General features: G+C 39.6%; 1 pseudogene across 1 annotated transcript; it reads left to right on the forward strand.

Annotated features, from left to right (window-relative positions):
• Positions 1 to 4,878: 4,878 nt before the first annotated feature.
• On the forward strand, positions 4,879 to 5,883 carry LOC308509849 (heterogeneous nuclear ribonucleoprotein A1-like; annotated as a pseudogene). The gene has a single exon. The product of its transcript is annotated as a heterogeneous nuclear ribonucleoprotein A1-like (transcript).
• The last annotated feature ends 17,029 nt before the right edge of the window (positions 5,884 to 22,912 follow it).

The following is a 22,912-nucleotide window of genomic DNA, read 5'->3' on the forward strand; positions in this document are numbered from 1 at the left end:
TATTATCAAATGCCTATTATGTGGCAGATAAGTTCCCTCTTGTCACATTTTAAAAGCAAAGAAGAAATGCTCTGTGGGGACAGAGTCCCAGAAAGCAGTCTCCAGGCTCTCAGCCTCACATGGAAAGATGCTGGATCAGGTAGTAGATGGCCATCAGCTGTGACTAACTGGCCATCAGCTGTTACCGGTTAGCCATTAGCCACTAATATAACTGCTGTGGCTACGCTAGCAAGCGGCAGATTGCAGTTAGCAAGTGAGGTTGGTTGGCAGAGAAGCGGACAGCAGGCTGCGGTTCCTGTGGATCCTGCTTCTTGTGTCTCCAACCCAGCTGCCACCGAGGCTATAGTGGTATGAACCCCGCATCCTTGGCTCTGTGGGTGTTCCTTTGTGGCCTCACCATATCCTGCGTTCTTATGCGGGGACTGGAAGCTGAGACCCCACATGACACCCTGCATGACCTGCTCTTTTAGACTTTGATGTGATGATAGGTCTACAAGGGTACATTTTTTGGTCATTCATCACTGTCCCCATGCCCACTTTGGTAATGTAAATAAAAGTGACGTGAATGAAGCTGTCATGATTTCTGATGGTTTGATTTACAATATGTTTAACTATCAAAGAAACTGAGCTACTAAAAACCCCAAGTGTAACACTTATGAGTGTCTTTTGGAATTTGAGACATTTATGCCTGTGTAGCCGAATTTGGTGGGTCATCTTGAACACCTACTAGGTGTTAGTTACTATATATAATACCAGTAACTCAGAAGGCTGTCTTTCACTCTTTCCACACTTCTTCAATGATGATTTTTGTCCAAATCCCTCTGAAATGCAAATTGTTACAGTGAAAATATTTAACCCCAAAATTTCAAACCACTATTTGCTGCCTTGATTTCTAGAACTTTTAATGATTTGATGTGGTTTTACAATCTTCTTGTCCATGTGTTCATCTCTCTTTGCAGTCACTAGGGATCTATGGGAATGCACTTTGTTATCCATTGCTTCCTGTCCCCTAGCCCCAAATCCTTCCTCTATAGAAGTCCATGGTCCTTATTGTGACCTCAAGTTACTCCCATCTCATAGTATTACCATTGGCTTCCTACTTGACTCTCTAGAGATTGGTCCTGAACACATATGTTGATGTCCCCTCTGTGCCTTTGTTCATTGGGTACAATGCCTGAGACATCCTTCTAGCCATGATTTTCACCTTGCATTCTTGTCCTGTAAAACTCAGCTCAGGAATCTCCTAACTTAGAAAAACAATGGTTAAAAGCATTTCCCCAGTGGCCCCATGATATACACTCTATAACTGATCGTAACCTGGCTCCATAATTCTATTTGTTTGATTCTTCTCTCAGATTTACTAAATGCTTACCAAAGATGATAACATAGGGCAATTTTCCCCTAATTTAGACCACCCATGTGGTCTAAAATCATCCTCGGAACTCGTTATAAATGCCTTTGTATGGTCTACCTATAACTTGCTGAATCAGAACCTCAGAGAGGACTAATGTGTAAAACTAACATTTGAGAACCACTGGCCTATTGGGGGAGAAAGCATACCCCAGACTTCACCTGCGTTACAAGTGTGTTGCTTCTATTTCATACTTCAGTCAACTAGGAGCTCAGGCCCCTTGCTAGTTTTCACAAGGAAGCCAATTACACTGTGCACTGGTTGAGTTTTGCACACTTTACCAAAGAAGAGGCACATCTTTTAGGGACCAACTTTCCATTCTCTTGCTCCCCTTGTCTTTTTCTCTTTCTGTACTTCCTCTTCCTATCTTCCAAGTCTCCTTCCTCTACTATGACCTTCTTGAGATGATCTGGGCTGCACATTTTTTTTCTAGAAAATATACCATCAATAACATCCAAAAAACATATGAAATACCAAACAATATACCATGACTGTATGAATGTATATCTTCATAGGTACAGAGCCATATTTGAATACTTGCCACCATAATTTGCATAAATAAGTAATCAACATAGAGAGTTTATATACCAAAACAACACACACACACACACACACACGTGAGTGAATTTTAAAAATCAGGTATGTGTTGTCCTTTCATTTTAGTTGGCAGAAACATAGAAGAGCAAGTTCTGCATATAATTGGCATACAATATGCGGCAATAAATATTCTCATTTGTTGTGATGTCTGAAAATCATACTTCTTTACTCAAACACTTAGCTATCATGTACTAAAATAAAAAAGATACCTAACCCAATAAAAGTAATATCCTGAATCTACTAACCACAAAGGTTCATGTTCCATTATTATCATTAGACTATGCCTCCAAGTGTCAGACTATAAATATGTCCAGAGCACGTCAAATATACATTGGAGATTACTCTCATCATAGGCACAATCTAATACAAAAATGTATTTGCCACTTATAAATTAGAAGATCCACTTCAGAGCCTCCAAAATAGGAAAGCGAAAGAGTGAGTAATACCAATATTAAGCACACAGAGATGTAAATAGTTCCGCTTATATGATTATTTTCTTCACCAGAATGGGGTAAAGAGCAATTTACACCAAACTAAGTTTCCAGGCAGGTCACGTAGTGCACAGGTTGGATAAGTCATAGCACACAGGCAAGGTAACAGAATTACTCAACTCAAACAATGTACTAGGATTTCAGTAATCTAATGGTACAGTGTACTTGCACTGTGCTTTTGTTAGAGTCTTCAGAATCACCATCTACCTCTCTCCGTGCCCTAACGCCATGTTAGGGGCTATCCTGTACCAAACCAAGGAGAGATGGTTCATAAACAGACCTGTTCTTTGACTAGTCAAAGAAAGCCTACGGGGTGGTGTCAAGATGTCGATTCAGTTAAGTGAACTGAACACAAACTTATTTGAAAACCTGAAATCAATCTCTCTGGAGAAATAGAAAATTTTTAAGGCAGTTAACCCAGGAACAATGCTTCAAAAAATTTTAAGGTACCGATCTTTATGTAACCTTTGAAAGTTGAATAACTGTTCCAACAGTATTTAGACTGAAAATTCAAGTGTAAACCACACTAAGCTTCCCAACGTAAAATCTCTCACACTCCCACTAAAGGCTTTACATCCACTTGACTTTCTTATTCTCCAAACCTCAAACTGTGTTCATTTTTAAAATCTCAACTGAATGTGTTGGAAAATTTTCCTCATGTTATTCCTGACACAGGAATCTTAAATTGTGCTCAATGTAAGTCGCTGTTAGAAATTCTTAATTCAAGAATGTAGTTATGAAATAGCAAAAGTTATTTTCCCACTGAAATAAGCAGAGTGTTTCTAAAGCAGGATGAGCAATTTCACAGTTTTGATGATATTGGTAATTTAACTTAAGTGCTCACTGGATTCAATTATCATAACTTTTCCTTTCCAGAAATATCAACCAGAAAATCATTTCACAAAATTTCTTGAAATCATACTTAAGTATATATTACAGAGGATAAGAAGGCCACTGGAAAGAGGCAAATTCAGTATTTTTACCTTTGCTTGAACAAGTAGAATTCTGCCTCTTGCCACAGTCTATGAATGGAAGAAAAACATTGTCTCTTAATGCCTATACTTATATACGCTCAAGCAGAAAATGTCACAATAGGAAGAAATATTAACTGAATCAATTTATAATAGACATAGAGGTGAGCCAATTGCTCACTCAATTAAAATGACTCAATTTTTCCTTAATATAATGATGTTAATAAGTTTGCATCAAGGCATTACTTGATAAAAAATTTTTCATAATCTTCACGGTAATTCTATAAAGGATAACATCTTTTAAGTGTTATAATTGTTTAGTTTAAGGTCTTACTAAACTACCTAAAATTGGTGTATTTGAAGTCAGTAAATTGTATCTCGTTTTGAAGGACATAACTTCACTCTTCAAGGAATAGATCAGTCTTGTTATATTTTGTGTATATATTTTAAGGCTGCATTAGGAATAAAAATTACCTTCAAATAAAGACTAGTGTTAGGAATTTCTATCAAAATTCATTAAATTCCATTTTCTCTTTTATAAAATTAGAATTTCAAATGGAAAGTCTTACCAATTAAAAGCCTATCTTTGGCAAGATAGGCTGCATATTTAAGGGGTGTGCTATAATATTTCTGTGACGTAGCTCAACTTTTAGAAAGTCGATACGTTTGAAAGATGAGTTGAACTTACTAAAAATTTGAACTTTATAAAGCCAATAATATGTCACTGAGCTTCTGAAAGAAGGTACCAAGCAAATGCAGCACTATTGAAATCCTATGAAACAAACTGCCCCATTGTACTTAAATATACATTAATAGTAATTGAATATACTATTACATATACATCTTAATAGTAATTGTCAACTTAAATTTATATGGTATTCTAACATTTTAAAAATAATCATCCACATCACTCTCATTTATTCTCACTACAATCTTCATTAAATTGACAAGGTATTTTTTATCCTGCCTTAAAGAATAGGAAGAAGGGATGTGGTTAAGTAATGCAACGAGTATCATTCACTGATTGAAATGGCAGAGCGAGAATTAGAATGCGATTCTGTGTCCTTCCGAGTGGACCACACTACATCGTAGCATTCCATTCTAAAAATGGCAACGAATTTTCCCCAAAATAAATTTTTGTCAAAAAATTAACATTTATAAATCTAATTCCAGAGAAGACATTATCGCCTTAAACACAGATACAATGAGTAGCTTCTTGGTCTCATCCTACATTAAATCAAGGAAAAGAAAGAAGAAAGCACTATGTTTAATCATTTAAAAAAAAGAATGCTGTGTGTCTGCTCATTTGCACATTTTTGGTGATGAATCTTATGTAAGAAAATATATCACCTTTTCTGGCAGTAGACGCTGAGTAAGCATCGTTAAAGTCTCTGCTCCTGTGCTCGTCATGACTAAGTCAGAGTCTCCCAAAGAGCTGGAGCAGCTGTGGAAGCTCTTCATTGGAGGTTTGGGCTTTAAAACAACCGATGAGAGCCTGAGGAGCCATTCTGAGCAATGGGGAACGCTCACAGACTGGGTGGTGATGAGAGACCCAAACAGCAAGCGCTCCAGAGGCGTTGGGTTTGTCACCTATGCCACCATAGAGGTGTATGCAGCCATGAAGGCAAGGCCACACGAGGTGGATGAAGAGTTGTGGAACCAAGAGGGCTGTCTCAGGAGAAGATTCTCAAAGACCTGGTGCCCACTTATCTGTGAAAAAGATGTTTGTGGGTGGTATTAAAGGAGACACTGAAGAACACCACCTAAGAGATGATTTTGAACAGTGTGGGGAAATTGAAGTGATGGAAATCATGGCTGACAGAGGCAGTGGCAAGAAGAGAGGCTTTGGTTTTGTAGCCTTTGATGCCCATGATTCTGTAGACGAGATTGTCGTTTAGAAATACCATACTGTGAATGGCCACAACTGTGAAGTAAGAAAAGCCAGATCTAAGCAAGAGATGGCCAGTGCTTCATGCAGTCAAAGAGGTCGAAGTGGTTCTGGAAACTTCAGTGGTGGTCGAGCAGGTGGTTTTGGTAGGAATGACAACTTTGGTTGTGGAGGAAACTTCCATGGTTGAGGTGGCTTTGGTGGCAGTCATGGTGGTGGAGGGTATGGTGGCAGTGGAGACGGCTATCATGGATTTGGTAATGATGGAAGCAATTTTGGAGGTGGCTGAAGCTACAACGATTTTGGCAATTACAACAATCAATCTTCAAATTTTGGACCCATGAAAGGAGGGACTTTGGAGGCAGAAGCTCTGGCCCCTATGGTGGTGGAGGCCAATGCTTAACCTAGCCACAAAACCAAGGTGGCTGTGGTGGTTCCAGCAGCAGCAGTAGATATGGCCGTGGCAGAGGTTTTAAATACTGCCAGGAAACAAAGCTTAGCAGGAGAGGAGAGCCAGAGAAGTAACAGGCAAGCTACAGGTTACAGCAGATTTGCGAACTCACCCAAGCACAGTGGTGGCAGGGCCTAGCTGCTACAAAGAAGACATGTTTTAGACAATACTCATGTGTATGGGCAAAAGAACTCGAGGACTGTATTGGTGACTAATTGTATAACAGGATATTTTAGTTTCTGTTCTGTGGAAAGTGTAAAGCATTCCAACAAAGGGTTTTAATTTAGATTTTTTTTTTAAGGGGAACAGTGTGTACTTCCATGACTTTTTTCCAAAGTTAAGTTGTTGTCCTTTCAATCTTAGTTGTGGAGGGTGCCATTCAGCTTCAAGTTGTCCTTTCAATCTTAGTTGTGGAGGGCGCAGCTCAGCTCCAGGTACCGTGTTCAATTTTAGTTGCAGGGGGCACTGCCCACCATCCCTTGCGGGACTCGAGGAATCGAACTGGCAACCTTGTGTTTGAGAGCCCACTGGCCCATGTGGGAATCGAACCGGCAGCTTTCAGAGTTAGGAGCATGGAGCTCTAACCGCCTGAGCCACCGGGCTGGCCCATAGATTTTTGTTTTTTGCACCCATGCTATTGATTGCTAAATGTAATAGTCTGATCATGATGATGAATAAATGTGTCCTTAAAAAAACAGAAAAGAAAATATGCATATCAGATCTTACCTCTGGTTTGTTTAATAGACAACCAAATTCATAGCAAGCATATAGCTGAACATATGCTGACAATTAAGTTCATGAACTTGTTTCAACGATGTTGCTAACCTTTTTTGATATCAGAAGGATTATTCATTATGAATTTGTACCAACTGGACAAACAGTTAACCAAATTTACTATTTGGAAATGCTGAAAAGGGTGCGTGAAAAAGTTAGATGAAACGACCCAAACTTTTTGCCAACAATTCATGGCTCTTGCATCACGACAATGCACCAGCTCACACGACACTGTCTTTGAGGGAGTTTTTAGCCAGTAAATAAATAACTGTATTGGAACACCCTTTTTAATCACCTGATCTGGCCCCTAATGACTCCTTTCTTTACCCAAAGATAAAGGAAATATTGAAAGGAAGACATTTTGATGACATTCAGGGCATCAAGTATAATACAATGACAGCTCTGATGGCCATTCTAGAAAAAGTTCCAAAATTGCTTTGAAGGGTGGACTAGGTGCTGGCATTGGTGCATAGCTTCCCGAGGGGAGTACTTCTAAGGTGATTGTAATAATATTCTGCAGTGAGGTGTGTGGCACTTTTTCTAGGACTAGTTCACGAACTTAATTGTCCAACCTCGTAACTTATTCTGAAGACACAGCTCATCCTTAACAGCCCGCTGACAGAACTGAAAGTAACACAAATGTCATTGGAATTAACTGATTTCTCTAATTAGGCTCCTTTTCCCACCTAACGCTCATCACATCTTCAAGACACAAGAAGGGGGACTCATCTTATTTCTGTATTCTATATCAGATTTTCTCTTCTTTCTGCATCTTTCTTCCTTCCCATCCATTCTCATCCATATCTTAGATGTCCTTTCCATGATTGTCTGGTGAGCTTCTTCCAGAATATGCTACCCATCCGTCAGCCCAATTCATGCTACTTATTTTTTCAGTGACACTCCAGCCTCTACTGATTTTATTGCAGGGAACACCTTTATCTGCATCTCAAAGTCTGAACATCCCACTTTATAACATTTAAAACAGAAAGCACACAAGCCAAGAACCATCTCTCGACAGGTGTCTTGTCTGTATCTTGCTGATACTTAAGCCTATGATCTAAAAGAAGCTATTCAGAGCTCTGTAATAACTACTATAACCCCATACTAAAATATTAATTTACAATTATCATACAAGTACATCAACACTCTAGGAATTAAAGTCTAAAGTCTCCTATTATTGTATATGAACTCTTTCAAACAGTAATCAAAATAACACTGGGATATAATTAAAAAACAAAACCAAAAAACTCAGAAAAGTCCCTCCAACTCTATTTGAAAGTAATGAGTGGTGCTTTTTCATATAATATGCACATAGACTACCCTAAGCCAACAGCTTTCGAAGCCTCATTTCCAGTACTGCGTCAGTTATCTGCAGTTATAGAGAGAGGAAAAGTGAGCATACACGCTGACACGCCTAATCATTTTTGTATTTATCTAACTAAGAGGCTTCATTCTGCTTTTTCAAAACTGTCTGCATCCTCATTTCCTCCTCTTCCCGGTGAGACTGTCATCTTTGGTAAAAAACTAGTACCAGGAAAAAGAAGTCTGTATGTAAAGAAGTAAGAATCTGAAATTACATTAAAAGCTAGTATTAACCATCATCAGCTTCTAGGATTTGAGGAGACAATATTAATCAAAGTAGATAGGCTTACATTCCCATGCGAGGTTTGGTTGTTTAATGCTTTTTCATTTTTCTTATTCACAAGCATATATGTATGTTCTCACATGCTATTTTTCTTAGCCATTACACCAACAGTAACAGTTTACTGAAGAGCAACTTCTGAGTTTCCTAGACATTTTTGTATGGCACCAAGAAGCAAATAGTTTAATCCAACCACAGATGAATCACCCACTTCGTGGCAAGCTTAAAGAGAAATGAAAATACAAGGTGAGATCAAACAATACAGTGAATGTTTAAATAAAAAAAAATTATTACAATAAAAGACACATTGCCATTAATCCCCCTCAAATACTCCTTGTCATTTCGAACACACTTATTTCATTGTTCCTGCCACTTTCTGAAGCAGTTCTGGAATCCTCTTTTGTGATTGTCTTTAGTTGTGCTGTCATGGCTGCCTAGATGCCCTGAATCATTTTGACTTTGGAGATGAGTCAGAAGTTGCACGGTTCCAGATGTGGTGAATAAGGTGGATGAGGACACAACATAATGTTTTTATGTGACAGAAATAGCCATATACCAGAAGCGATGTGTGACACAGAACATTGTTATGATGGAGGATGATTTATGGCACTCTTTAAAACACACCTTCTCTCAACTGCAGATCACACCGGACTAACTGCACCAAACAAGTTGAAACTTGTCACACACTGTTACTAAGGTTTGACGCACCACTTCCCGTACTGAGGATCCTGCCTTTTTGTTGGATGGCAGCAACATCACCGTATTTTGTGATCACAACGGAAAGGTTCCGTGTCACACATCCCTTCTGGTGTGGCAATTTCTGTCAAATAAAAACATCACAGTGTGTCCTAATCCTCCTTATTCACTGGATCTGGACTTTAGGACTTCTGGCTCTTCCCTAACTTCAAAATTACCATGAAAGGTAAACATTTTGAATGAATTCAGGACATCGAGGCAGCCGCAACAGCGCAACTAAAGACACTCACGAAAGCGGATTTCCAGAGCTGCTTCAGAAAGTGGCAAGAATGATGGGAAGAGAGTGTTTGAAGTGAGGCAGAGTATTTGAGGGGGATTAATGGCAATGTGCCTTTTACTGTAATACATTTTTAATTAAATTTTAATCACATTTCTTGATCGCACGGTGTAGGCTACAGAGCTATATGAAAATAGATGCCCTGTGGGGATTGCAGTAAGGAGTGTGGAGATAAAGGGGTTTCATCCGGATGGCTAATGGACTGCAGCTTAGGAACATCCAGGATGTACATATCGGCCACTGCTAATTGCATCGATAGTTTAGTCAGTAAAGGGGATAGAATGACTGCAGGTGTTTCATTAAATCCAAACTCATTATTCCGAGACATAAGACATTTAAAATGATGTTTGGATTATTATTATTATTTTTAAATTTACTTGAATTTTAAGTAAAAGCATCACTTCCATGGCTGTGTACGGAGAATTCATCATTAGAGGCAGAAAATGTACAGCCACCGCTTGGGTTTCTTCAGTTCTGACCTCCACAATTCTACCTCACAAGGGCACTTATTTATCTCAGGACACAGACAACCCTTTCGTCCACCAGGTGGCAGTACATCTTTAACGATCTCCTCATACCAGGGCAAAAGGGCAAGAAACGCTCATAATCATAACAGAAATTAGCGGGACGTCTGCTATAAAACACGCAGTGTTGAAACATCTCGTGTTCCTCAGAATCACACTGTGCATAGAACAGGCTTAATAGATAAAACAAGGTTGCAGCAGACTAACCAAAATCTATGCAACTTGGTAACCAAGGACTAACAATCCAAACAAAGATATTAACACACTGAAAAGGACATGTGAAATTCTTAAATACTCTTTAAATTCCTAATAAATCAAATTATACATTTTAGAAAATAAAGGAGAGGGCTAAGGTTGAGACTGCTTAGGGTAAAATGCACAAAAACAGGGAGAACCTTCCAATAAGCATTTCGGAGACAGAGCTTGTGACCAAACCAGTCCAGTGGGGGAGGTTGGGGAAGACGCGTGGTGCGTGGTGCATATTACTGAAATGCCTCGAGTTCTGCTGGGTCAGCCAACACTGTAGGTTGCTGCTATTTACTTGGCAGCACAAATCATTCATGGGGTAATTTTATTTTAGCTGAGAAAATTGAGGAAGAACACAACTTCTGCGTCCTCCCGCCCTCATCCTTGCATCTGCCCACACGTGTGTGCTAAATCATGGTAGAAGACGTGTACTCACCCGCAGTTAAATAGGCATAATAGCACTGGGACCACCTGGACTCGTTTTTCAGCCTCTCAAAGGAACCAAATGCATCCTTGAAATTCAGTTCTATCATGCTGCACCAACCTATGAAAGAAATATCCTTAGTATACAATCCTACTGTAGTGAGCTTCGCATCTCATCTCTAAGCTACAAATTTCTGATCCTGTATTTTTCTCTGTAAGTACAGTACGTGAAAACTAAAAAAAAAAAAATCTTTTCTCTCTTAGTGTACTTTCAATGAGACATTTTGAGTAAGACAAGGCATTTCTGATTTCACCACCAATTATTCAGTGTAGAAGAAAGGGATGTAAACATATCTATACATTCCATTTTGTCTTGTCTCCTACAGTTGTTAGATTAACACAAGCCCAGCAGTACTTCTCCAGAACAGGCATAGGCACAGAAAAAGCAATACCATTAGGTTACATAGATACAGTGACTACCTCAAAAAGTCTTAAAGCACTCGCTTGCTCATTAATGATTCTATTAATTCTCCAACTGTTATGAGAAGAAGACAGCAAGTCAGTTAGAAATTAAGCGCTACTTACCCTCCCTCTATAGGTCAGTAGCAGAGCTGAGAAGGACCCCATCTTTTAGACTGTCATTCTGGTAAGGAGTAACAGCAACGAAATTCAAGGAATTTCATCCCTATTTTAACAGTATCTCCCATTGACTGAACCTCTCTGTGTGGCCATGAAAAAAGTGCATGATAAAGGCTGCCAAAGCTAGGTCCTTTAACTCAAGTTCCTTGAAACATATTCCATCCTACATTAGGGGTACCAAACAGCTCCCGAGGAGTATAGATGACATAAAAATACATTTTCCACTGCACTATACTTCATTCCCTCCCTAACCATAACGGGCATATAAAATATAATATTGCTTACTGGGCGGCTCCCAGTCTTTGAGTTTGCACTTTTCTTTAAAAAGATTCATGAAAACAATTATGTCCACAGCAGGCAAGCAAGTGGCAGGCAACACAGGGCCCCACCTGACAGCTACCAACTGCCACCCCCGGGCTCTTCATGTGTTCTTCCATCTCTGTGCAGATCGCCTTTTGAGACCCAATTTCCCCTTTAATACCCATCATGACCTCATCATTTTCCCTTTCTCTACCCCTTCTTCATTCCTCTTGTATGTGCTATATGATGTGACCTTGTAGTATTGGGCTGAAACTCTAAAAAGTATGAACCCCTTATGAAAAATTTGTTGTTGTTGTTGCTTCAAGCCCACAGTTGTGCTTATGCTTGTCAGCAACTGAAACGTAAAAGGATTATGGCATTACTGATGTAACAGGACAGAATTTTAGTGCAGTCAAGAAAATAATCATAGCAACAACTTTGGGGAATGAGGGGGGAAATCTTCAGCAAATAAATACTTCTGTTTATAAATTAATCTCCAGGACGGTAGGAGCCAAAGGAGGCAGCTGACATGTGCGAGGGCCTTCTGTGTGCCAGGCACCATGCCTGACGCTCAGCCGTATCATTTCTTCTGAACCTCACAACTACGACGAGGGGAGGCACCTTAACTTCAATGGCAACTGTGAGGACCTACACACTCGTCCTAGGTCCCCGAGCTGGTGGGTAGAAGAGCTGGGACTGGAAGCCACACACCCAGCTCTCTCCTATGCCATATTTTTCTCCTCAGGTAAATATTGGTGGGGGAAAGAGAAAATAGTTTTGTGCAGTCAAATAAGTTACTTACAAACAGTTTTTAGTCAATTCATTTCATAATGATTAACATTGATCACACCTATTATACTAAATCCAAACTACTATATGAAATAAGGAGAATCATTGAGATAAGCTTCATTACTTCTGCTGTGATAACAAAGTCCTATTATTACAAATGGCAGCAAGCATTTTCTAAAGATACAAACTGACAGTGTTAATAATGAAAAAGTGCACAAGAAGGAATTACTTGCATGACAAAAGCTGACATAAGCTGAGTGCATTAATAGATGCATTCATAGTTATTTCATGACAAGAAGCAAGACAGACATTTCATATTTACCAATTTCATACAGACAGACATGTTGGATTTCTCTCTGATCCACTGCAAGTTCCAAAGCAGTGTGGAAGGAAGTCAAGGCACTATTGATTTGGCACTAGGAAAAAGAGACAACAGAGTTACTGGCTAATCTGTTGTTAACATTGTAATATGGTAATTCAGAAGCATCTTTTCCCTTAAGAGCTATTTAAAACCAAAGAAGAAGTAAAGAAGAAAGTGATTTAAAGATTTTTTATGGGAAACGCTCCAATTTGCCTCACACAGTTGTGAGGTGAACCTAAGCACACGGGGCTTCTTTCACTCAGGGAGGAGATTGCACCAGTGAAGGACTCAGCTCACGCCCACCTTCTCCCAGCCCCCTTCAATCGTGTACAATAGAACCCATTCTGTTACAAAATTTGCCAATCTAGTTCCTTGCTACCAGATAAGTCGTAGGGGGTAGGCACTGTATTGTGTCTTCCTGTGTACACCCACCCCGGGCCCGGAAAAACTCAGTCAGTACTGAGTGGCTGCATGAAGCCAGTCCATTAGTCCAGCCCTCAGCACTCTCTCCCTCTGCAACTCACTCATTCTCCACCGTACAACTGAGAGAGTGATTCTGTATCCCAGAATACTGTTCTCCGACTGCTTCTGGTCATCACATCTGCCCCAACGCTTCAGAAATTCTCTAAGGATCCAGACTGCACTTCTGACTTTTGCTTTTATCGAGCTCTGTCTAGAACCCAATACTCTCTCCAATGTCTGTTCTACTTATTCCTGGTTAAATACACTTAGAGTTTCTTTCCACTAAAGATCTCTCTCCACGTCTGCCAACCTGATGCCACAAGCACCTGATCAGAGCACCTAAAAAGCATCACCAGGATCAAAATGGTTAGATTAAATCCTAAACACAGCAATGACAGCTGTTAAGTATCGAGCATCGACAATAAACGCAAATCCTAAATGCCAAAGATCTGCCAGTCTGCTCTCAGTGACGCACGCCTAGGAGCATTCCTTGTTGTTCCACTGGTGCCAGCACTGCTCTCCCTGCCCTGCCCTCAGCCCTCCTCTCCGTGCCCGGCTCTGCTGCTCTTCAGCACTCGCTTCCCAAGGTCCCTAACCTCTCTCCTCTCCCTGGCAGCTGGGGTGGTGCGTGAAGGGTCTTAGGAGAGGGGTTGCCAGCTTCCTTTAGAACCAGCCCCTATCATGTTCCTTGGCTCCTTTAGTGATTGATGCCTGGTCACTGCAGGAGGCCTCTTGGACACAATACACCTCAGTGATGAGTCAGCCAGGAGATCTTGAGGACAGTCTGTGACTCAGGGACATTAGAAGCCAAATGACTCGTTAACCAAGGACATGGCTGGCTCAGTAACTGCTCATGCTCCATTACTCTGTTGTCAGAAAGATCAGACCATAGCGTTCAAGCCCTTCTCACTATCCACGAATGCTGACTAGGAAGCCACGGAAGACACATGTCACCATATCACTAATTACTGTTCTCAAGTAGCTTAGTCTCTCAAGTAGCTAGCTGGAGAAACCTCACGGAAATGTAGAAGAGACCCGCAACTCTGAAGTTCGACACTCACAGTGACTGTAAGCACAAGGCGAAAATATGAATGAGGTGAAACATCAATCCATTGTTTATGAAGAACATACGTGTGTGTAGAGAGAGACCTGGACCCTCATTATAACCAGCTAACTTTTCCGTTTATGGATCAACAGTTCTTTTCCTGCGTCATACATGCCGTCGATTTAACATATTTACACAGAAACCAGTCTTAGGGATTCTGTTCTTCACACATCTCCCCAGTTCACTATCACACACAGGGTATTTCTGGATAAGCCATCACTACCAAGCTGTCCCCAGCTGGGCTTTCGTGCATGACAGTGCAATGTCACAATACCCTTCAGAGGACAGATAACTACTTGGTGAACATTTATTTATTGGGCAACATCTATGTGCCTGGGATGGTACTAGGCTCTGGAGATACATGGACTAGTCAAAGCCAAGTTCTGAATGCAAGTCAAGTAAAAAGGAATAAAGTGATATTTGTATCAGCATCCATTCTCTTAATTCTTTTAAAATCTCTCTGAGATAGGCATGTATTAGTTCCATTTTCAGATGAAGAAACTGAAGTTCTAAGAGGTCAAGCAGGTTGGTCAAGGTCAACAAACTAACTACTGACTAGTATTCAAACTCTGTTCCAATTTCTTCCAGAGTAGGGTTTATTTCAGGGGGAGTGTAAATGATTTCATCCCAGTGCAAATGGTTTGACTCTGGCTTCTAGAGTTATGAGAAATTAAATTTCTATCATTTTAAGCCACCAAATTTGTAGTAATTTGTTACATAGCCTTATAAAACTAACAGAATATATTTCTTTAGGAAGTAAATTGTGAAGAAAGTGTCGTGGTCTTTCTGTTATAAGCACTCTAAGTAAACTGGAAAGTACTTAGACCATTTGTGGAGCTTAATGACATTATCTCAAGAGTAAGCATAACTTTAAAATTAATTCTAGTTTTTTTGATCACTTATTGAGGAATTACAATGAGCAGGCATGAAAACAATGGAAATATATTTCCCCTTATTTTTCACCAAAATATTTTAAAATAAAAATGATCTGTGGGAGTTTTTATAAGTACCAATTAAAATATCCACGACACTGCAGAGAAAGGAGAATCATCCTTAATTTCATACCTGTTTCTCAGTTTAGTTTTTAAAAGAAATATATACCCTGGCCTAAACAGAATATAGAAAATGGGCTCATATGAAACAGCCATGAAGCCAAGAATTAGACAGTACCGTACAGATATTTGTCTCCCAAATTATGTATGCATTTGTATGCTATGTCACAAAAACTACTTGAAGCTTCAGTTTCCTCACTGGTAAAATGAGAAAAAAAAATGTTGGCTGGTTTTATCTGCTTCCAGAGGAAACCCTAAAAAACAAAAGGATAAATCTTTGCCAAATTAAATGGAACATATTTATTGCCAAATTAAAACCAGCATATTTACAGCTACTGCATTGTTACTACAGAGATATAACATGTTTTTCCAATTATTCAGGACTTCTTTTTGATAATTATACTCGTAGGTATTTCACAATACTATCGCAATTGTAAAACGGATGTGTTACTCCAGTTTATTCTCTAAGTGGATGTTCCTGGTGTGTAGGAAAACTTTTGATATTTGCTAATTGATTTTAAATGTCATATTTCTATACTCCTATGAATTCTCATAATTGTTTTATTTTGGGGGGTTCCTGGAAGATATTCAAATCATTTGCAAATAATGACAGTGATTTTACATTTTTTTTCTACAATTTACAGTAGACTTAAATAATTGGCTAGGACAACCAGCTAAAATACTGAGTATTACCAAGAACGGAATGCATTTTTCTTTATTTGCTCCTTTAATGAGGATATTCTAAAGTGACACCATTAAACAGTCTGCTGTACATTTTTAGCAGATGCCATTTTCACCAACAAGAGAGATTTCGTTTCTATTTCTAATGTGCTAATAGTTTTTGAAGGAAAGTTCCTGATGGTGAAATAGGTAAATTGCTAAGCCTGCTGGCTCCTGGCATCACATTAAAATTACAACTAAATTATATATCAATCAACCTCAAGAATTATCTTGAGAAGCTGAACATAACCCCTATAACTAAGAATATACAGGAGAGACAACATTGAGACTGGTAGGAGGGACAGAGATGTGAAACAGGCTGACCCCACATCCACAGGTAGTGGGTGAGTACTGGGAGGGACACCTCAGAGGTGGAGGTCTCCGCTGAACAGGAGGGGTTTCAGCCCCACACTGGGCTCCCCAGCATAGTGCTCCTGTCCTGGAAAGAGGAGTCTCCACCACATCTGGCAATGAAAATCAATGAAAAGCATCCATCCTTCCTGGTGAGACAGAAGGTGGCTGGAAACCCAGACACCCTCTTAAAGGGCCTGCTCACAGACTCACTCGCTTGCAAGCACTCACCCTGGGTTCCTTCGGAGGGACAGAAACTCGAGAAGTACAAGACACGTACAGGGAAAGACTGAGTTATGTGGCTTCAAGACGAGGGCTAGAGGAACAGCTGCCGTTATCCCTGTGGGGAGACTGCCTCATGTGTAGCCTATAGGAGGTTACCATCTTTCCTGCTTCAAACTCACCACCATAGCGCCAAATCTTAGACCCCATTGGTCTGGTAAAATCCTTGCTCTTACCACCTTGGTGACTCCCTGGGACTTTGCTCTGCCCAGCTGGTGTGGCATCAACTGGGGCACTCTCGGCTCCTGGGCAGCCAGCCTGGCCCTGCGATCTGCTGGAGGTTTGTACAGCAGCGGACAGACCCAGGGGCCCTGGGAAAGTCTCTGTGGCAGGAGGTCAGCCCAGTTTGTGATGCAGTCTTTCTGGGGCAGCTCTCGAGGATCTGTGGTGTTCTCAGGGCATTTTTGTGGAGTGGCCACAGGCTAAGCACTGGTGCAAGAACTGAATCTGCATTAACTTTGTGAAAAACACCCGCCACACCCTGTGACTCCCTGGGACACTGCCACACCCAACTTGAGTGGCATTGCCGGGGCACAGTCAACATCAGATCAATGAGACCAACCCATGCACCTAAGGAGTCTCTTTCAGTTGCTGAGCCTCATGGGGAGCTGACAGGTGGCAATAAGCCTGCAGTGCCCTGGGCTTTTCTCTAAGTTACCCCAGGCCCAATACTGGTGTCATCCAGCCTCACTTCACAAAGGGACAACTTCCACATGCTTCCAAGTCCAACACAGGCAGCAACCAACTGCATATAGATCTGTAGCTCTGATCAGGTAGCCCCAGGCCAGTCTGAAATTGGCCTTCATGGGAGCCTCTCCCAAGGGCACCAGAAACAACATAATCAAAGGCCAGCATCACACCATGCCAGAGCACTACCTGATTAGCCCCACAAGCGGCACACCAAAAGGTGGTCTCAACAGGCCTAAGAGACAGGTGGGGCAAATTCCCCTCTGAGGAATCATCCTCCACACAGCAGCTCATATGCTGTGGGCATAGCCGATCCTCACAGCCAGTCAGTGTGAAAGCCAATCCCACCTACTGATATGCCAAAAGCAATCAAGGCCCAACTACAACAGGAGAATACACACAACACACACAAAGGACACTCCTGGAATGCATGCACAGGTGATCAAGGAGACTACACCATGGGGCCACACAAGACATCTATTATGTAAGGATATTGGCAAAGACTCAGAGACATAGGAAATCTATCTAATACATAGAAGCAAATAGAGAGAGGCAGCCAGAATGAGAAAACAAAGAAACATATCCCAAATAAAAGAACAGGAGAAAACTCCAGAAAAATAATAAAATGAAATGGAGGCAAACAACCTACCAGAGACACTGATTAAAACACTGGCTATAAGAATGCTAAAGGAACCTAGTGAGAACTTTAACAAAGAGATAGTAAGCATAAAGAAGGACATAGAAACCATAAAAAAGAGCCAGTGAGAAATAAAGACTACAATCACTAAAATTAAGAATACACCAGAAGTAATCAACAGCAGATTAGGTGAAGGAGAGGATTGAATCAGTGATTCTGAAGACAAGGTAGCAGAAAACAATCAGAACAATACAAAGAAAAAAGAATAAAAGAAAATGAAGATAGTTTAAGGGACCTCTGGGACAACATCAAATATAACAACACTTGTATCCTAGGAGTACTAGAAGAGAGGGAGCAAGGGTTGAGAACGTATTTGAGAAATAATGATGGAAAACTTCATTAATCTTTCAAAGGAAATATGCTTATATGTCTAGGAAGTGAAGAATCCCAAACAAGATGAACCCAAAGAAGACAACATGAATACACATTATAATTAAAATGGCAAAGGTTAAAGACAAAGAGAGAATCCTAAAAGAAACAAAAGAAAGACAACTAGTTACAAGGGAGCTCCCATAAGACTATCAGCTGATTTCTCAACAGAAACTTTGAAGGCCAGAAGGGAGTGGCAGAAAATATTCTAAGTGATGAAAAGCAAGGGCCTATAACCACGACTGCTCTACCCAGCCTGGCTATCATTTAAAACTTGAGGAGAGATAAAGAGCTTCACAAACAAGGAAAATGCTAAAGGAATTTAATACTGCGAAGTCAGTATTACAAGAAATGTTAAAGGCACTTAAGAAGAAGGGGAAAGCAAACAAATCAATAAAAGAAGATAAAAGAAACTTGACTAATACAATAGCAATAACTATGTACCTGTTAATAATCACTTTAAATGTAAATGTATTAAATGCTCCAATCAAAAAACAGGTTAGGGCCTGCCTGGTGGATCAGGCGGTTGGAGCTCCGTGCTCCTAACTCCGAAGGCTGCAGGTTCGATTTCCACCTGGGCCAGTGGGCTCTCAACCACAAGGTTGCTGATTCAACTCCAGGACTCCCACAAGGTACGGTGGGCTCTGCCCCCTGCAACTAAAGATTGAACATGGCACCTTGAGCTGAGCTGCCACTGAGATAAGCCCTGGACCAGATGGCTTTACAGGTGAATTTTACAAAACGTTCAAAAAAGAATTATCACCTATTCTCCTCAAGCTCTTCCAAAAAATCCAGAAAGAGGGAAGACTCCCAAACACTTTTTACAAAGCCACTATCACCCTGATCCCAAAATCAGACAAAGACACCACAAAAAAGGAAAACTACCGGCCGATATCGCTAATGACCATAGATGCAAAAATCCTCAACAAAATATTAGCAAACAGAATTCAGCAATACATTAAAAAGATCATACACCACGATCAAGTGGGATTCATCCCTGGTATGCAAGGGTGGTTCAACATCCGCAAATCAATTAATGCAATACACCACATTAACAAAATGAAAAATTAAAATCACATGATCATATCAATAGATGCAGAAAAAGCATTTGATAAAATCCAGCAGCCATTTATGATAAAAACCCTTAAGAAAGTGGGAATAGAGGGAATATATACTATGTTATATCTCAACATAATAAAGGCCATATATGATAAACCCACAGCTGACATCATACTCAATGGGGAAAAGCTAAAACCATTCCCCCTAAGATCAGGAACAAGGCAAGGTTGCCCACTTTCTCCACTTCTATTCAACATAGTGCTGGAAGTTCTAGCCACAGCAATCAGACAAGAAAAAGAAATAAAAGGCATCCAAATTGGTAAGGAGGAAGTAAAATTGTCATTATATGCAGATGATATGATACTATATATAGAGAACCCTAAAGACTCCACCAAGAAACTATTAGAGCTGATAGATGAATTTAGTACAGCAGCAGGATACAAAATTAATATTCAGAAATCAGTTGCATTTGTATATACCAATAATAAAACATCAGAAGGTGAAATTAAAAAAGCAATCCCATTTACAATTGCTCCAAAGGCTATAAAATACCTGGGAATAAATTGAACCAAAGTAGTAAAAGATCTGTACTCAGAAAATTATAAGACACTGAAAAAAGAAATGAAAGAAGGTATAAATAGATGTTTATGGCTAGGAAGAATTAATATAGTTAAAATGTCCATACTGCCTAAGGCAATATACATATTCGACGCAATTCCTATCAAACTACCAACGACGTTTTTCACAGAAATAGAACATATAATCCTAAAATTTATATGGGACCATAAAAGACCCAGGATAGCCTCAGCAATCTTGAGAAATAAGAACAAAGTGGAAGGTATAACAATACCTGACATCAAGTTATACTACAAGGCTACAGTAATCAAAACAGCATGGTACTGGCATAAAAACAGACACATAGATCAATGGAACAGAATAGAGTCCAGAAATAAATCCATGCCTATATGGCCATTTAATCTACGACAATGGAAGCAAGAATGTACGATGGGGTAAAGACAGTCTATTCAATAAATGGTGCTGGGAAACCTGGACAGACACATGCAAAAAAATGAAGCTGGACCACCTCCTTACACCACATACAAAAATAAATTCAAAATGGCTTAAAGACCTAAATGTAAGCTCTAAAACCATAAAATTCCTAGAAGAAAATATAGGAAAAAACTTCACCGACATTACCCGGAGTAAGATTTTTACTGATATATTCCCTCGTGCAAGGGAAGTGAGAGAAAAAATAAACATGTGGGATTACATCAAACTGAAAAGCTTTTTCACAGCAAAGGAAACCATCAAAAAAAAAAAAAGGGGGGATCCTACTGAATGGGAAAAGATATTTGCCAATGATATAACTGATAAGGGCTTAATATCACAAATTTATAAAAAACTCACTCAACTCAACTCCAGAAAAACAAACAATCCGATTAAAAAATGGGCAGAGGACATGAAGAGACAGTTTTCTAAAAAGGACATACAGATGGCAAACAGACATATGAAGAAATGCTCAACCTCACTAACAATCAGAGAAATGCAAATAAAAGCCACAATGAGATACCACCTCACCCCAGTCAAAATGGCTATCATCAATAAATCAACAAACAACAAGTGCTGAGGCAGATGTGGAGAAAAGGGAATGCTTGTGCACTGTTGATGGGATTGCAGATTGGTGCAGCCACTATGGAAAACAGTATGGAGGTATCTCAAAAATTTGAAAATGGAACTGCCTTATGATCCAGCAATTCCACTCCTAGGTATGTATCCGGAGAAATCCAAAACTCTAATTCAAAAAACTTTATGCACTCCTATGTTTATTGCAGCACTATACACAATAGCCAAGACATGGAAACAACTGAAATGCCCATCGGTAGATGACTGGATTAAGAAACTGTGGTACATTTATACAATGGAGTATTATGCAGCCCTAAAGAAGAAAGAAATCTTACCATTTGCAACAACATGGATGGACCTGGAGAACATTATGTTAAGAGAAATAAGTCAGAGAGAGAAAGACAAATACGCATATGATCTCACTTATATGCGGAATCTAAAGAAAAGAATAAGTGAATGAACTAATCAGAAACAGTTTTGGAGACAAAGAGGAAAAACTGAGGGTTGATAGATGGGTGGGGGGGTGGGGATAAGGGGGAAGGTGAGGGGATTAGAAAACAGTCAGTAACCACAAGATGACTACAGGGTTTTGAAAATTAATTTGGGAACATAATATTGTTGTAAAGATTTTGTAGGCTATCCGATGGACATGTGTCCCATTTGGGAGACCACCTCAGGGACGATGCAGATGCCTGATCACTGCACTGTACACCTGAAGCTGAACAATAATGAATGCCAACTATAATTTTACATATGTGTGTGTATATATGTATGTATATACTTACAAGAAGCAGAGTACAGCATTAGGAATAGAGACAGTGGAAATGTAATGGCTCTGTGCGATGTCAGAGGGATAGTGGATGGGAGAGGGGGATTCACACAGTGTGAGGGATATAAATGATAAACGTCTAAGTATTTCTTTGTCTTGTGCACCTGAAACTAATAAAAAGAAAAACATAGGGTAACTGAATGGATAAGTGGATAAGAAAACAAAACTTATACATATACTGTCTACAAGAGACCCACCTCAAATCGAACGACACACTTAGACTGGAAATACAGGGATGGAATAAAATATTTCGGGTAAAATGGAAACCAAAAAAAACTGAAGTAGCAATACTTATATCAGACAAAATATACTTTAAAACAAAGACTATAATAAGAGACAAAGAAGGACATTACATAATGATAAAGGGATCAATCCAACAAGAGGACATATCTCTAGTAAACATGTATACACACAACATAGGAGCACATAAATATATAAAACAAATGTTGACCAACATAAAGGGAAAGACTAACAGTAACACAATCATAGTAGGGGAGTTTACTACCCCATTGACCTCAGGAGACAGATATACCAGACAGAAAATCAACAGGAAACAGTGGCCTTAAATGACACACTACATCAGATGGATTTATTTGATATTTTAAGAGCGTTTCACCTCAAAGCAAAAGAATATACATTCTTTTCAAGTGCATATAGAACATTTTCTAAGACAAACCATATGTTAGGCTACAAAACAAATCTCAATAAATTTAAGAAGACTGAAATTATAGGAAGCATTTTCTCTGACCACAACAATATGAAACTAGAAATCAATAGCAAACAAACAAACAAAAACCAGAAAAACATATAACTGCATGGAGGCGAAATAACATGCTATTAGACAATGAATGGATTAACAGTGAGATCAAGGAAGAAATCAAAAGATATCTTGAGATAAGTGAAAATGAAAACACAACAATGCAAAATCTGTGGGACACAATGAAAGCAGTCATAAGAGGGAGATTCATAACAATGCAGGCCTACCTCTAGAAACAAGAAAAATCTTAAATAAATAATCTAACTTTATACCTAAGGGAACAGGAAAAAGAACAGCAAACAGAGCCCAAAGTGTGTAGAAGGAAGGAAATAATAAAGATCAAAGTGGAAATAAATTAAATAGAGGCTAAAAAAATACA

Source organism: Rhinolophus hipposideros (assembly GCF_964194185.1).
Source record: "Rhinolophus hipposideros genome assembly, chromosome: 17".
NCBI lineage: Eukaryota > Metazoa > Chordata > Mammalia > Chiroptera > Rhinolophidae > Rhinolophus > Rhinolophus hipposideros.